Source organism: Camellia sinensis, chromosome 1 (genome assembly GCF_055761805.1).
Source record: "Camellia sinensis isolate YWXY chromosome 1, ASM5576180v1, whole genome shotgun sequence".
In the NCBI taxonomy this organism is placed as follows: Eukaryota; Viridiplantae; Streptophyta; class Magnoliopsida; order Ericales; family Theaceae; genus Camellia; species Camellia sinensis.
The window spans coordinates 120,604,104-120,619,894 of record NC_138961.1 but is presented as its reverse complement, the minus strand read 5'-3'; positions in this window follow the sequence as shown (position 1 = coordinate 120,619,894).

Sequence of the window (15,791 nt, the reverse complement as noted above, 5' to 3'; positions counted from 1 at the left end):
GATCCAGCAAATCAAAGGATAACATTTTGTAATCATAACATTTTGTAACTTTTAACAGATCAAAGGATAACATTTATCGAATGTGTTGTTAGATTAGGTATATAACAAATCAAAGGATAACATTTTGTTAACAATTTTTGTCTGCTGTGTTGAAGAAGTAGGCATGGTGCTCTGCCTTTGCTCCAGTAGAGGAGTGCTTTGTTGCTTTTTTGCTTTTGTTTTGATATAATTTTATTTTTATTTTTCCTTTTTAATGATATACAGTATTGTTAAACTGATTATACTTATTGTGACGTGTTGATTATTGTTTTACAGTTATTAGGTTTGGAAAGAAGATGGAACCAATAGAAGTCAGCTTGGAAGTTTGTGGGTGCAGAAAAAGGAATTTGAATGTGTTATTGGCTTGTACATACCGACATTATGACTTTAAGTTTTTGTTTTTATTTTTATTTTTTTGAACATAGTGACAGATTGTGTTTTGGTACTTTATTAAGACAATGTTATGACGATTTTATTATTTCTTGAAATTTGCGGTGATGAGTTATTTTTCAATGATAATATTGTTTTGTATGTGATGGATGAAAATGTGTTTGTTGCATTTACAGAATTTAGGTTTCCAATATTGGTGTTGGAATGGATTTTTATTATATTTATAAATGGAAAAAGCTTCGGACCCCCAGTGGGGGTACTGCGGTCGCCTCTCATTGGTCCAAAAAAAAAAAAACAGTTATTTATTTATTTTTATTTTTTTTTATGTTTTCCACCAACCCCGTGCTGCCATGTCACTGGGGGTGCGACTCCCACTGGGGGTCTGAAGCACGGCTCATTTATAAATACTATATGATAGCATTTAAAATTGCTATCATAATGAGGTATTTGTAGCATTTAAAAAATGTTATCATGCTTTATTATAACATTCTTAGTTAGTTATGATATGGTAAATTGTAACATTACTAGATTGCTATAAAAACAATTTTATAGCATTAACAAAATGTTATCCTTTGGTATTTTTAGTAACTTTTAACTATTTCATAGCATTCAAAAATTGTTATAATATATTTACGATAGCGTTCAACGATAACATTCAATAAATGTTATTAAAAATGATACACTTTTAATAACATGGGCAAACATAGCATTCTAACGAATGCTATTGCTTACTTTTGATAGCATTCCTCGAATGCTATAAAATGTGTTTTTTGTTGTAGTGGCTGAAAGAGGGGCTTTCTAACTTTGTAACTCGTTGAAGGGCCAAAGCTTCTATGATGACCACCAGGCTGGTCGAGAAGGATCAGATATGGATGGTTGTGCGCAACCTCCAACCCAAGCTGATGCAAAAGACGATCGTCTTACCCCTTCCCACCTTTGCGGATTTACATGAGATTGGGGTATAGATTGAGGACGCCATGAAGCAGGGTCTAATTGACCACGAGAGGACGCAGTCCAAGAGGGCATTTACCCACAGTTTGAATGCAAGCACAAGTAGTGCTGCAGTTGTCAGAACTTCTGATGTAGGTATGGTCACCACCACCACTCCAAAAGCAGCCAATCCCTTTGCTGGTACTTCCACTTCAAACCCCCAAACTCCGAATTATCCACCCCGAGGCAAGAGGGTTTTCACCCTGCTGTATATGCCTTTGTCCAAAGCTCTCGGAGTCCTACTCAAGAAAGGACATCTAAAACTGTTAGAACAATGGCCTCTACTCGATCCTCTCCCTCCAAAGCATGACTCGACTAAGTACTGTGCCTCCATCAATAGCACGGTCACGACACCGACCAGTGCTTTAGGCTACGTCATGAGATCTAGGATCTCATTGACAATAAGGTAATTGCACCACCACAAAAGCCAAATGTCACAACCAATCCTCTCCTCCCACATAATCAAAACCCTCCCCCTACGTAGGTAAACGTCATCCAGTCAATGACCATTCCATATGACCCAAGCATATCACACCCTCCTACCTACCCAAGCCTGAGGTGTTCATCCTAGACAGCACAAACTTGTGCATGTTGAGCACCTCCGTAACCCAACCCGAACTGGTGGTGGTGACTGTCGAATACAGAACTAGGATGACTTTGGGGGCAGATGAGAATGTTGATTCAGAGCCCGAGGGGTCTGGGAGCTTCGTGTACAACCCGAGTGGTTATATCACATCAATAGATCAGGTTAAGCCGAGGGTAGAGTTGCCAGTTGGGGCAGAGATCAGTGTGGTTTGGTGTAGACATCCCATTTTTGACTGTCCTCAAGACTTGGACGTCATGATTTGAACGCTCGATGATCATCCATGCTCATGTTCGTTTTGAGTTCCCGAAGGTCTCGACTGTGCGCCTTGCCTTAGGATCTCTCAACTTGTCTGTTTTGTGCTTAGTTGTGGACCAAGGACTTGTGGTTTTGCTTCTGAGGGAAGAGGGTGGCTTGTTGGCCATTCCTACAACCCATCAGCTAAGGCATTATGCCATCGGCCATGTTTTCTTGCCATCGGCCATAAGTGTTGGCCGATCAACACTCTTTTTGGTCGATCGACACTCTTTTTGGTCGGTCGGCCATATTTTTCAGTCGAGACCTTTCCATCTGCTTTTTGCAGATATTTTGTGCCAGTTGTGACAGCTGGTGAGCACAATTCTCATCCTCCATACACGTGTATGGAGGGATTGCATTCAAGACTCAAGCTTGTCCAACAAGCTTGAGAATTGAAATTCTATAAGAAGGGAGCCTCCCTTCCCTTTCCAGAGGGTCTGAGAATTTGATATACAAGTCCTATATCTCTCTCTCTATACACATATATATATATATATATATATATTTTACCTCTCTCTCTTGTTTGGCTCTTGTTTGTGCCCAAAAGTGTAAATCCCTCACACTATTGCACACAAACACCTACTAGAACACCATCCTTTTGTTGCTGAGGTACTGAGGAGTTGATATTAGTGTTTTTGGGTTTGTTTGAACTCAGAGAAGAGTGCTAGAGTTGTGTTCTTGAAGGTGTTCTTCAAGGGTGAGATTCTAGCTTTTAATCCCCTATTTTGGCTTAAGCTTGTAGGCCTACTTGCATATTGTTTTAAGCTTAACTCTAAACTGTAAAACGTTCTACTTTTTCATGCTTGTGATGTTTGTTTAAGGTCACTTTTGTGTTGGGGGTAGTCTACCCCCTCTTAGGCCTTGTTTGGCCTTGTTTTGTGCCTTTCTTTTTGAGCTTTGGGACCACCTTGTTTTGACCTTCTCACCACTAACATCTAGAGGATTTTCAGTGGTGAAAAGGTGGTTTTAGAGTCTTGAATAGGAGAGGGACACCGCCCTCTCCATGTGTCTTGTATGCTAGTATAAATGGCTTATAATAGTAGTATGTTTTCTTAGTATGTTTTGGCCCCATTTCAGCAAGTATTTGGTGTTATTTTTCCATGTCATACCTCTATCTAAGGTTGGTTTAATAGCCTCTTACATGCATCATGCACTTGTAGTGTAATCCTTTCTATTGCCTTAACATGCATCTTGCATTGGGATCATCATTCTTGCATGTTTTGGCTCAACTCAAAGAAGCTTTTAGTCATGTTTTACCATGCTTGAGCTCTGTTTCATGTTGTTTTAGTCATGCATGCACTGTTTTGTATAGCCTTGGTTCAATCTAGCTTCTTAGCTTTGAGTGTCCAAGTCATTAGAAAGCATTGCTTAGACCATTTTCATGATTTGGCATAATTTCATATGTGATTTCAGTCCATGTAGTGTAGCCATACACTTGCATTTGCCACCCTTTGGATGTTTTGAAGGTTTGGTGTTTTATGCCTTGAGAATGGATCATTGTGTATGCCTCCATGCATAGGCCTTTGGGCTGCCATCTTAGTGGGTTTTTGGGCTTATTTTGACATGCCATAACTCTGATTTTTATTGGTTAAATCATGCCATGTTTGGTTGTCATAAGTGTAGTGTAATCCCCGTTTATTAGCCTTGCATGCCTCATGCTTTTTGGAATTTTGTTTTAACTTGTGTTGGCTAGGTTCAAACTTGTTTTTGGTCTTGTCTTGACCTATCTTGGGATTGTCTTGGGTGCCCTTGACCCTTTGGGGCCTGCTTTGCATGGCCATGGATTATGTCCCTTCGCTAAGTTTCAAGCTTTGAGCTTTCTTGCATGCCATCCTTGTGTTATGTGGTTGATTTGGCATCATTCCATGCTTAATTTTAGGGCCTACAGTATTTTCACTTATCCACACCTTTCACTCTTTAAGTGCTCTTAAGAGTTGGTGTCTTCATGCCTTAATTCTTGGGCCAATTGGCATGCATGTTTGTATGTGCATTTCATGTCATCAATTCATCACTTTGGCAAGTGTTTTTGGCATGGCTGAGGTCTGTCCATCTGTGGTTTAAGTCCATTATGTATGTGTCTTGGATGTTGTTGCATGCTTGTTCCATTTTGTGGTTTTTGCATGCTTAGGTTGCATTGCATTTTGCATGCTTGTTACATTTGCGTTTGGCATGCTTATGTTGCATTGGACAACATCTCCATGTTGCACGCATTACATTGTGTTTGGTTTGGGGTGTTAAGCCAAACACGAGGAACGAGGGACGTTTCATACTTGAAGTGATGAAACGTGCCTCAATCTTCGGTCACCGACCCTCTTAATCATGCATGATAGAGGTTAAGGCATTATGTGTTTTTGTGCATTTCATTCACATTGAATTGTGCGACTCGGTCTCTTTGGCCATCATGCATCGAAATGCGTGATTGATGACTGGAGAGTCGAGCACTACACTCCTTTGAGTCTCAAATATGATAAGGGGTGTAGTTGCACAACATTTTCTTGCAAATGTATTGCCATGCCTCTGTTTGTACTCTGCTACAGCAAAAGGAGCAGCCTGTAGGAAGAAATGGCCGATCGGCTATCTGGAGTGCCGATCGGCTAACATTTTTTGGTCGATGGACTCAAAAGTGGTCGATGACCCTTTTTCCTTGGCCGATGGCCTCTCAACATGTCCATGAGGTGGTTCAAAAGCATCACAGAGATTTGTATAGTTTTCAGAGGTGTAGAACAGTGCAAACAGAGGCAACATGAGGCATGGCAACGGATTTCCGAGCGAGGCGATCGAGCATGCATCATTCATCATTCCGAGGCAGAGCTGTGGCCGCTCAATTTAGCTTATGTCCTTCCTTACTTAGTTGGTTTTTGTAACTTAATTAATTTGTTTAATTAGTTAAGAGTTTTGTAATAATTAATTAGCTAGGGTAGTTAATTAATTAGTTGGTTTGTATTATTCATTCGGACCCTCCGTCGAGAGGGCGAATTTTGTAATAAGTGTGCGTGAGTGTACTGCATGTCTTCTAACCCCACGTCTTTCTCCCTTTTACTTAACCACTTACGATGGTTAGTTCTAGGTCATGTTTTGATTAGCATACTTATGACAGCATGTTTGTATACATTCATCTGTATTGCATGCACCGGGCTCAGCGCATCATACTAACTGCATTGTATTTCAATTTCTACTTGAATACATGATTATCAAGTTGCATCTCATATGCCATTTTAGAATAGCCGAGCCTATTTCTAGTCGTATTTTGCATGTGTTGCATTAGCCATCTTAACATAAGCTAGGATCATGTATTGATTACTAACTAGCTATTGTTTTGGCTCGGAGTACTAGGTAAGCTTTTATGCTTTAGCATCTTGTATGTGTGTTAGTGATTGCCATGATAGCATGCTTGCCATGAGGCTAACTGCTTAAGTGATTAACTGCTTGAATGCCTGTGGGTGAAGGTTGGACTACTTGAATTGGAACAATTCATCAAAATGTGTGTTTTAAGCCCACTTGAGAGTGGCAAAATCATGTTTTCTAAGCCCACTTGGGGTGGCAAATCCACGTCTTAGCCTATATGCGAGTAGCACCTTCAAACCATTTACAAACGAACATGAGATGTTTTGTTCCAACTTAGGCGACCTAGTCTACACTTGTGTGTTGTGCGCATCACATGGTAATTCTAGCTAATAAACTGGAATAAGAACACATGTGTTTTTATGAACAAAACATCATGCTTAGTAAAGGCCTATCTTTGATCGGGCGAGTGGGGGTGCTCATTGCATGACCATCCCCTCTCGTACCAAGTTCCCGAGTCGAGGCAACTTTGATGATGACGGACACATGGCCTTAGGCACGAGTCAGGGTTTCCTAAATTCCCCAAAACAAAATATTTAGGTGGCGACTCTGTATTTGGCAAAGCAGTCCATGTTTGGCACTTCTTTATTAAAATCAATTTTCGAAAACGATTTGCCGAATTTGGACTCTTTGGTGATTTATCGGTCTTGCATTGTACTTTGCGAGATTAGATTCAGAACCGTGACATTGAGTCCGAACTGTAGTAGCTAATGAACAAAACGGATTTCGCGCCATTTCGCCGCGCGGAGCAGGGACGTTCGGGCACGTCTACAGTTTCTGGCGACTCTGCTGGGGATTTAGAGAACTTGACTCAAACTCATGATATCTTGTTTTGACTACACTTATGTGTCTCTTTGCATTGCATTTGCATTGGTGCGCCTAGGACATCGTGTTTGTTGTATGCTATTCCTGAACGGTTTGTTAGAGGCTCGCTTCGAGAAGTGTACCATAAGGCTGACCGGTCGCGGGCTTTGCCACAACGGGAACACAAACCGCGGTTTTTACCGTCGCACCCTTTTTGACCATTCGACCTAGTGTATATCAGAAACTATAGTGACCATTCCAAGCTAGGATAGGTTGGTTACCCGATTATAGGTTGTTTGAAACCGCTGTGTGCATAGTGAAACCCTACCTCCTGACAATAGGACAGGGAAATCCTACCCCTCCATAGGGGTGTTTTTGGCACTCACTTGCTTGCTATGTGCTTTTAGAGTTGGCCTTTACAGGAATGCATGTATCAGTTTGCAAGTCTGTGTATCAGGCCTGCGGGCATCGTTATTTGGGAATCGATTTTTACCTGCGGGTATCTGATTCAGAGATTCAGATTCGAGGCAGTGATTTGGGAACAGTGATCAATGGTTGAGAATAGTTCTTTCAGCTTATGTTTGCCAACTGTGTGTTGTCTTTATTTAAGCTGTTATGCTATCCGTTTTCCTGCTCATTGTTTCCTTATTATGCTTTATTTATCTTTTTGCAAGGTAGTTTAGCACCATTGCATCCGACCAGGCAGATATCCCTCGAGCACTCTGGGTTAGAGGTCGTAGACTTAATCGATCCAGGGATCTGATAGATGGACAAGTAGTGTTCCTTTCTTTACCCCCGGTTACTAGACGGAGGTCAAAAAGGTGCAGTGTATCGGTACAGCAGTCGCCAGATCAGTGGTCTACCCCACCAGTGAACAGTCAGGCTGAGGTCTCAATTTCTACTACGGGGACAGATATACCGGTTGTTCAATAGACCAACACAATATGGCAGGTATAGAGGAGATGATGCGTCAGCTTCAGGAGAGTATGAAAGCCATGCAGTAGGACGCTGCCTGTCAAACAGAATTTGCCTCACGCTAGGCTGAGGTTATGGCCTAACAAGAAGAGTTGATTACTAGATTGTAGCAACAACAACCACCACAGCAAGCCAGAGCATCCGCTTCACACCAGGCTCCTCCCCTACCAAGAGTTCCAATACTCGTTGAGACCGCACACGTTTAATACGGACATTGCAACGGGGCCGGCTCTGCCCCCAACCCTACCCCAGCTATCTAAAGTGCCCACCAACCTAGTGGATTCATCCTTTGAGTTTGAGGTGGACCCAACAACGCTAAAAGCAAGCAAGCTTGAAAAGCTGTTCAAGAAGTCTCAGGGGATGAAATCCGTTCCGGATATTGAGGATGGGTACACCGACTCGGCCGTGACTCTGCCGAACTGGTTTAAAATGCTGCACATAGACCGTTTCAACGGGTCTGGAGATCATATGGTGCATTTGTGGCTGCTCTCGGATATACTAAGGCCGATGGGCCTCTCCAGATTGCAGAAGCTTTCCTTGTTTGGCCGAACCCTGTCGGGCGTAGCGGCTATTTGGTATGCAAAACTAGAGGACTCTGTTAAAAGGAGCTGGGAGGAGATGGCTGAGGCCTTTGTAGCTCAATACTCCTATAATACTCAGATCGAGGTCACAACTCGTGTTCTCGAGACAACTAGGCATGAACAGAAGGCGAGCTTCTCCGATTTTATGACCCGGTGGAGGGCTAAAGCCTCGATGATGACCACCAGGCCTGTTGACAAGGACCAAATTCGGATGGTTGTGCACAACCTCTAGCCTAAACTCATGTAAAAGATGATTGTCCTCCTCCTCCCCACCTTTGCAGATCTACATGAGATTGGGGTGCAAATCGAGGACGCCATGAAACAGGGCCTCATTGATCATGAGAGAGAGCAGCCCAAGAGGGCATTCAACTGCAGTACAAATGCAAGCACAAGCAATGCTGCAGCTGCCAGATCTTTAGATGTGGGAATGGTTACCACCACCACCCCAAGAACCCTTATAGCTACACCATTCACCGGCGCGTCCGAAAGTAGCTCACAAACAACCAAGTTTTCACCCCGAGGCCAGAGAACCTTCACCCCACTACACATGTCTTTGTCCAAGGCTTTGGGGGTTTTGATCAGGAAAGGGCACTTGAAGCCCCTAGAGCCGCGACCATTGCTAGAAAAACTTTTCCCCTCCCATAACTAGGTGAAGTACTGCGCCTTTCACCAACAGCATGGTCATGACACCGACTAGTGCTATAGATTGCGTCACGAGATTCGGGATCTCGTTGACAATTGGGTGATCGTGCCTCCGAAGAAACCGAATGTCACAACCAACCCTCTCCCACCACATAACCAAGCTCCACCTTCCAAACGCATCAATTTGATCTAAACTGGGGTTGTGTCATACGACCCTAGTATATATATCACCCCTTCTCACCTACCCAAGCCGGAGGTGTTCATTCTTGACAACACTGACTTGTGCATGTTGGACATCTCCGAAACCCAACCTAAAACGGTGGTGGTGGCTACAAAGACAGAAGTGGATCGGTTGTGGGGGCAGATGAGAATGCGAATACAGAGCCTGAGGGGTCTACAAGCTTCATGTACAACCCGAGCGGTTACATTACATCAGCAGGCCAGGCTAGGCCGAATGTGGAATTGCTAGTGGGGGCAGAGATTTGTGTAGTCTGGGAGGATGGACCTAATCAGGGGCTAGATGACCTAGCCGATTTGGGAGAAGACATTGCAAACCTTCAGTTTTTCAACGAACAAGACTCAAGGGATGTGACGGTCAACTGGTTTGATCTGGAAGGGTTAGTAGAACCTACTGGGTGGCTTAGCGACGAGCCAGATGTTGTTTAGCAACCTCAGCCAGAACAGGGTCCATTAAGGACGGGGACATCAGCTATGGCTGGAAAGGCAGAGAATCAGAATGCACTGATGGAGGGCACCGATGTTAAGAATTTTGATCAGAATACAGGCAATTTGGGTAAGGAAGATACTGAACAGCAGGCCGCACGGAAGCAGTTTGAGCGGGAAAGAATCGAGGATTCTGAGAGGGCTAGAAAGGCAAAAGCCCCTTCGGGGATAGAACGTGTTGTGTGCACAAGAACGAAGCATGCCGCGAGCACAGGAACACAAGGTGTTGCGGGCACAGGAATAGTTGTAACGGAGCCGGACAGGTGTCTGTCGATTGCCGATGGCATGTGGTGGGAAGATGGCGACCTATGTCTTGCCCACACCGATGAAGACTGGGGGCAAAGCCAGTCAGATGATACCTGGTATGTTGGCGAGGTTGACCATATGACTAGGAGTGGGTGGTATTTCACACCCCCGCACTTAGATCAACCAGAGGCGTCCAGAAAGGACAAAGAGGTACATAAGCAGAAAGAAAAACTGCTTGAGGAGGAGGCTGTACTGAAACAGTTTAAGAAGATACAAGCAGACATCTCCATCTGGGGACTACTTATGGCCTCAAGAGTCCATAGACAGTCTGTCCTTTTTGCGATGGATAAGGCTAAACTTTCAATAGATACCACGCCTGAGCAGCTGGTAGGACTGGCCTTTCCGGAAGGAGCTTCCCCGATGTTGACCTTCACTGACAAGGAGCTACTGCCTGAGGGTGCAAACCATAACAAACCTCTCTACATCTCTGTCAAGTATAGAGACAAATGGATACCGGTGGTTCTTATCGATAAAGGATTCGTTATCAACGTATGCCCGTCGAGGACGGCATATGCAATCGGGTTGAAGCTCACGGATTTTGTGCCAATTGCCTAGGTGATAAGGGCCTACGACAATACCAACAGAGAAGTGATGGGGACCGGGAAGATTCAGACTCAGGTTGGTCCAGGACAATAGGATATTGGCTTTCATGTCTTGGACGTTCCCGCAACCTTTAATCTACTCCTAGGGCGGCCGTGGCTGTACCAGGTGAAGGCGGTCTCGCCATACCCTGCACCAAATGTTGAAATACCCCCAAGGGGAGGGGGTGGCTATTGTTTTTGGGAATTTGTCAATCCATCCGCCGCCAGAGGTGTTTACACCGATTTTGGAAATCGAGAATGGCATGGAGGATGTGTTCCTGTCAGGATTTACCCTAGCTGAGGCTCGGGTCGTACAGAACATTTTGGTTGTTAATGAGGGGTTATATGTCAGTGCACAGTCAGTGTACCTCATGAACAAGCTCCAGCATATCCCTGGGCTGGGACTAGGAAAAAGTGGCTGGAAGGGCACACAGTATCGGCTGAAGTGCCGCACAACTTGTATACCTTTGGCTTAGGCTACCTACCTACCAAAGAGGACTGGGTAAGGAAAGACAAAGAGATGGCAGAAAGAGCCAGAGCCAAGTAGACTGAGAAGCATTATGAGTTGATGCATCGGCCTATTCAGGGCACCCTGAACGGACGCTTTGTTCGGGAGGGAGAAGACTTTCCATTCTGCGGCTTCCTTGAGCCATGGCTGAACGCAGAGAAAAGGCGCCTGCCGGGATTTGAAATCTTCTTCGGCTTGCAGTTGTCCAGGGATGATGTTGTCGAAGAGCAGATAGACCTATCAGCTGAGGCTGAGCAGTGTAAAGAAGAGGATTTCGAGAGCACCGAGATTGAAATGGGGGTAGTGCTAGCATGTCTACTCTCAGATCCTTTGATTGTACAAGAGTGCTTGGGGGATAACTCAGTGTCCATGATCGGGAATGACATGGCTGCGAGCCCATATTCAAACATTCTGGACGCGTCCATCGCACCCTCCATCGTCTGGCAGTACGAGGAGGGATTCTTATCGTGCATCACCGGGTCAGGTAGTGAGTGGGAATCTAATTCCGCCGAGTCTGTAGAGTTGGAATCAGGTTCCAGCTCATCTTAGTTTGAGTTCGGTATTCCTAGGGGGTGACAACCCAGATGCCACAGTCCTGTCTAGGTCATCTTTTTCTTTTTCCTTTGAGTCTATTGTAATAGAGGAATTAGGTGACTTGGAAGTGATTAATGAGAATTGTAGCCTTCGAGTACTTTTCTATGCCTTTGATTTATTGTATTAATCAGGATTTTCAAAATTTCGATGAAAACAACGAGGAAGAAATTCCTTCGGTTTTGAAACATTTGCTAGATCAAGAGCAGGAGAGGTTTGTAAAACTGTTGGTTGATGAAATCACCACAATTAATGTGAGTACTGAAAAGGACCCGCGGCTGGTCCAGATTGGGTCTACGTTGTCTTCAAAGGAGCGTGAGCGCCTAGTTGTTTTATTAAAAGATTTAAAAGATGTTTTTGCGTGGTCCTACGAAGACATGCCTGGAATCGATCCTGAGATTGTATAGCACTGGATCCCTCTTGACCTAGAGTCCTGACCAGTTAAGCAGAAGCTTAGAAGGATCCGCCTGGACTGGGCTATCAAGATCAAAGAAGAGGTCACCAAGCAAATTGACGTAGGGTTCCTGTTAGTATCTGAATACCTAACTTTGTTGGCCAACATAGTTCCAGTGCCGAAGAAAGACGGTAGAATTCGGGTATGTGTGGACTTCAGGGATTTGAACAAAGCCAGTCCGAAGGACGACTTTCCTCTGCCGCATATCGACGAATTAGTGGACTTCACTGCTGGGCATGCATTGATCTCATTCATGGATAGGTTTTCTGGCTACAATCAGATTTTGATGGCACTTGAAGACAGGGAGAAGACTGCTTTCACCACCCCGTGGGGGACCTATTGTTATAGGGTGATACCGTTTGGGCTGAAGAACGCTGGGGCTACATTTCAACGGGCCGTGACCACGATTTTGCATGATATGATCCACAAAGAGGTTGAGGTGTATGTGGACGACATGATTGTCAAGTCCAAGGAAAAAGAGGGCCACTACACTGCCTTGCAGAAATTCTTTCAACGGATCAGGGAGTATCGGTTGCGGTTGAATCCTCAGAAGTGTACGTTTGGTGTTACAATAGGGAAAATGCTGGGGTTCTTGATCACACAGAGAGGTATCGAGGTCGATCCTTCTAAAATCAAGGCCATCTTAGAAATGCCACCACCAAGGACTGAAAAGGAGGTGCAAGGCTTTCTGGGTAAAGTGCAATTCATAAGACGGTTTATTGCAAAATTAGCCTTGACTTGTGAACCACTCTTTGGTCTCCTAAAGAAAGGAAAGAAGTTCCAATGGAACGGCCAATGCCAAGCTGCTTTTGAACAAATCAAGCAATATTTACAGAACCCACTTGTGTTATCGCCACCTGAGCTGGGGAATCCGTTGATTTTGTACCTTTCAGTGATTGAAACTACAATGGCCTGCGTGCTTGCACAGGAGTCTGAGGACAAAGTGGAGAGAGCAATCTACTACTTGAGCAAGAAAATGCTGGATTATGAGACCTGCTACACTCCGCTGGAGAAGGCTTGTCTGGCCTTGGTATGGGCTACCAAGAAGCTGCGGCACTACCTGTTAGCTCACTTTGTAATACTGGTTTCGAGATTAGATCCCATCAAATATCTCTTCGAGAAATCGACACTTACGGGTAGGCTAGCTCGTTGGTTGCTTCTGCTTTCCGAATTCGATTTGAAGTACATGATGCGCAAGTTAGTGAAAGGGAGAGTGGTAGCGGAGTTCCTAGCCGATCATCCAGTGGAAGGGGATGAAGCAGTGGAGTATCTATTCCCAGACGAGGCCATTCTGCACATCGAAGAAGAGACTTGGACGATGTACTTTGACGGAGCGTCAAACCAATACGGGTATGGGATAGGGGTGTTGCTGATAGCACCCGACAATTCCCGCATACCCTTAGCATTGAAACTCTAGTTCAAAGTCTCAAATAATGAGGCAAAGTATGAGGCGTGTATTGTTGGACTAGAAGCAGCTCTGGAACTAGGGGCAAAATGGTTGGATGTCATTGAAGACTCGAACCTTGTTGTATCTCAAGCTAAAGGAGATTGGAAAGTCAAAGAAGAAAATATGAGAATCTACCACCAGACCTTAGACGTGCTGATTCCTGGGTTTGAGAAACTGAATTTCGCTCATCTGTTAAGAGAGAACAACAGGTTCGCAGATTTATTAGCAACTCTATCTACTATGATAGACATCCCTTTTAGAGTCTGGATGCGTCCGATCATCATCGAACAGAAATTTGCGCCGGCCTATGAGCTGATTGCTATCATAGATGAGGTACAAGATGAGAACCCCTGGTATTACGATGTCTGGAACTTCTTGGAAAAAGAGGCGTATCCACCAGGGACAAATGCCAAAGATAAGAGGGCAATTCGAAGAATGGCTACTCAGTTCATCGTCTGAGGGGGAAAACTGTATAAGAGAGGTCATCTCGGGATGCATAAGAATCGAAGCGCCTGATGGAGGTCATCCATGGAGGAGAGTGCAGAGCGCACATGAACGGGGTGACGGTAGCCCAGAAAATTCTCAGACAAGGTTATTACTGGTCCACCATGGAGGAGGATTGTATTGGCTTTGTCCGACAATGCCACAAATGTCAGATCCATGCAAACTACATGAACATTCCGACGTCGAAGTTGTACAACATGACTTCGCCATGGCCATTTTCAGTTTGGGGGATTGATGTGATCGGGCTGTCACTCCGAAGGGGTCCAATGGTCATGAGTTCATTTTGGTCGCGATAGACTACTTTGCGAAGTTGGTCGAGGTCCAATCTTATGCGGTGTTGAAGGCGGCACACGTTGCTAAGTTCATCAGGAACAACATCATCTATCGCTACAGGGTCCCGAATGAGATTATTTCTGATAATGGTTCCCACTTCAAGAAGGAAGTGATCGACTTGTTGGACAAGTACAACGTGGCTTTTCACAAGTCATCTACATATCGGCTACAAACCAACGGAGCTGTTGAGGCCGCCAACAAGAACATCAAGCGTGTTCTGCAGAAGATAGTGGAAACCTACCGGGACTGGCCAGATAAGCTGCCATTTGCTCTTTGGGGCTATCGGACCTCAATTCGAACTTCTACTAGGGCGACTTCGTATTCCTTGGTTTATGGGATAGAGGCTATTCTGCCCATCGAAGTTGAGGTTCTGTCATTATGGGTATTAGCTGAGTGTCAGATAGCTGAGGCAGATTGCCAGCAAAGCAGGTTCGAAGAACTCATGCTCTTTGATGAAAGAAGGCTGAAAGCACTGTACCATGTTCAGGGTTATCAAAGACGAATCACTAGGGCTTTCAACAAGAAGGTTAAGTCCAAGAATTTGAAAAAAGGAGATTTGGTGCTCAAAGACAACCGAGCTCCCATCTACGACCCTAGGGGCAAGTTCAGACCCAATTGGACTGGTCCTTACATCATTAAGTCTATCTGGTCGGGTGGAGTTGTCGTTCTGATGGACCTAGATGGCCTAGAGTTCTCCTAACCGATCAACATGGACAAGTTGAAAAAATACTTTCCCTGAGTGGCTCGCTAGGCCGAAAACCCGAAAGGGCGACCTAGGCAAAAGTTAGAGCACATAAAATTTGAAATGATAAAAACTGAGCTCGCAAGGTTGAAAACCCAGAAAGGGCGGCCTTGGCAAAAGTTAGAGCGCAAAAGGAGAGAGTTAACACACGAGTGAACCCAAGCCGAACTACGTAAGGCTTGATTCCCATCTTTGGGATACGTAGACAACTTCGTCTTGAAGTCCAGCCATAAACATCGCCCCGATCAACTTCGTCCATGTGATTATGTTTGGTCATCTTCGTCTATTCTGCATTCAAGATGCTCGGTTGTGATCTCTGTTACAGTGCTATTCAGACTAGGGGCAACTTTCCAGTTGCTGGGATCCGGGGTTTGTACACCTCAGTGATAGATTTCAAGCGTGTCCAGTTCTGATCCATATCGAAAATGATTTTGAAAAGTTTTAATAAAAGTTGATTTTCCTCAAATTAATCTTTTTACAACTTAGACCATTTTTGGACCAAAGGGAAAATTTTCAGTACCCACAACCTTCAATTGCATTGATTTCAATACAGAGTTCTCCTACTCTTGAATACAAATTGAAGTTGCTTTTCATTACATTCATAAAGAAAACTTGAAAGTTCTGATTAAAGCAAATAAATTCGGGGCATAGTCAGGTGTTCCTGCGTCCCCTCCCAGAGCTGGTTGAAGCCTCTGATGCCAAAATCGGCCCATTCTGCGCCTCCTCATCAAGCCAAGCTATGCACTCATCAGAGAGGGTGCAACTAAAAGTGGGAGCGGGAGCCAGAAGCTCTCTCGTCCTCCATGCTGCGGCATACCGAGTTAGCTGTGCGCCTCGGACCGGAAATGTAGTAGGGTACTCAATCCCTCTTCCGGGTGAGTCTGATCGTGTCCGAACCGGCGCCGTAATCAAAAAGGAAAGTAAAAGACACAGTGTGTCAGGCCAATCAACTGAATCCC